A 2,288-nucleotide genomic window follows, 5' to 3' on the forward strand; every position below is an offset into this window, starting at 1 on the left:
TTCTGTGAGTGGAAAAATGGATAGAAGGGGAAATACAAAACTGAAGTATTCCCCGAACACTTCCCATTTTTTTCCTGTCTTTTTCCAGTGCAAAATGGGATCAGTAACAAAGGTAAGAAGGAGGTATTTATCATAATTTTAAAATGAAAATTGCTTAATATTTTTAAATATTTCAATTATCTAGAAATGGAAATGTCAACAAAAATAAAAACTCGATCAAAACCATTTTTTTCAAGAAAATGTCATTGTTGTCAGGGCCTGCATTGTTCACTAAAAACATTTTGACCAGTCTAGTATTAACCCCATTTTATAAATGGAGAGAAAAGCAAAAAAGTTAACTTAACTGAGGACATATGTCCACCACAGCAGCAGAGAGCTCAGTCACACTGCCAGGAAATAACCCCCTTACCCATTTCCACTGTGCTACACACATCAAACCAAGAAAGAAGGCAGCAACAATGCTGTAAAAGCCAACAGTCCAAAGTATGCTGGAAACACAAGTTTTAGGCACTGTGAGGAGGGGAACCCAGAACATCCTCACCAAGTCATTTCCAGGGGTTTTAGCAGATGGAGCAGGAGCAGATGTTCATGTCTTAGTCCTTCAGATGCAAATGATCTCTCTGCTGCCCCAGTGTGGACATATCTGGAGTGACTGAGCAACTTCATCCATGTTGTAACAGGAACCTGTAACAAAGTTAAAAAATGAAATCCACAAAACAGGTTCCACCTATCGCTCTGTCCCTTTGTACCTCATGAGATTCCTTCCAGGCCTACTTGACTATGATCCTATGATCTCATTAATTGCAGACAATCTAGCTGTGCCATGAACTCCTTACAGATTAATAACTTCCAAAGGCTCCTTAGCATAAACAGAATAGAATATATCAGTAGGAGAAACTACAATATGCATCTAGGTTACAGAAAAAAAAGTATGATGTTCTATTTCAGATACCACATATGAGCAATGAGGTCAAAACAGTATGGTAATGCATACCACTGGCAGAGCAGAGTTAAAGTTGTGCACATACCTTTGATTTGTGTATTTCCTAATTTATGAATCAGTAGCTGTTTAATTCAAACATCCTAATGTACGTCTTCAGTTGAATTAGTATTTTTTTTTTATAGTTACTTCCTTAATGCCCTAGAATAAATTGTTCCTTTGGTATAATTATTGTCATTATGCCTCTTACTTACATATAATGAATTTCAAGAAAAATATATTATGAATTACATTTCTAGGTTGTGAAACTGGGGAAAAGGAATATGCTTCAATAAATTTCTAATTGTACACCACATGGCATGCATAATGATGAAGTTGCTATTAGAATTTATTATATCTAACTTCATCCATTTGTCTTCCTTTCCTGACTCCTGAACTTATATATAAAAAATTCTGAGCCTAGTATGTTAAACTTCTTCATTTTGCCTACAGTAGTTAAATAAACTAATGCTACTCACAAAAATATGTCTTTGTTTATTTTTATTCTTGTATTTGATTTATATGCTGCCCTTCCCAATAAAGACTCAGGATGGCTTACAATAAGAAAACAGAACAACTTAAAAACAGGAAAGTGACAAGAATATCAAGATAAAACAGACACCATAAAGAACATAGATTTCATAGATTTCTAGAGTTGGAAGGGACCTGGTAGATCTTCGTGTCTGACCCTGCTCCAGGCAGGAAAGTGTGCTGGGGTTAGGTAACCCCAATGAGAAGCATGTCTAATCTCCTCTTGAACATCTCCAGGGAAGAGGAAAGCACTACCTCCCTTGGAAGCCCATTCCATATTTTGGCAACCCTTACCGTAAAGGATGTCTTCCTTATGTCCAATCTAAATCTGTTCTTCTTCAGTTTGTGGCCATTATTTCAGGTAACCCTGAGGGGCACCCTGGTAAACACAGTGTCCCCTATTCCATGCTGGCCCCCCCAATGAGTTTGTAGGCAGCCACAAATTCCCCTCAGCCTTCTCTTATGGAGGCTGAAGAGATTCAGATCCCTCAGTCTGTCTTCATAGGGTCTTACCTGCAGGCCCTCAACCATACGAGTAGCCCTCCTCTGAACCTTCTCAAGGTCATCCTCATCCCTCTTGAAATGCAGCACCCAAAACTGGACGCAGTACTCCAGCTGCGGCCTCACCCGTGCTGCATAGAGGGGACTTCTCACTTTCCTAGACCTGCTCATGATACTCCTGCTGATGCAAGAAAGAGTGCGGTTAGCCTTGCTTATTACCTTGTCACACTGGCAACTCATGTTCATTTTTTGCATCAACCAGGACTCCAAGACCTCT

At 39.1% G+C, this 2,288-nt stretch overlaps 1 long non-coding RNA gene across 1 annotated transcript in view; it reads right to left on the reverse strand.

Moving 5' to 3' along the window:
* Positions 1-302: 302 nt before the first annotated feature.
* Positions 303-2,288, reverse strand: part of LOC109291728 — a 71,959-nt gene continuing 69,973 nt past the window's right edge. The window contains exon 3 of the long non-coding RNA XR_002095936.1: positions 303-684. This is a non-coding gene — a long non-coding RNA (uncharacterized LOC109291728). The remainder of the gene's footprint in view (positions 685-2,288) is intronic.

The sequence above is a fragment of the Gavialis gangeticus genome, unplaced genomic scaffold (genome assembly GCF_001723915.1).
Source record: "Gavialis gangeticus isolate Ggan-Ray unplaced genomic scaffold, GavGan_comp1, whole genome shotgun sequence".
Classification (NCBI taxonomy): Eukaryota; Metazoa; Chordata; order Crocodylia; family Gavialidae; genus Gavialis; species Gavialis gangeticus.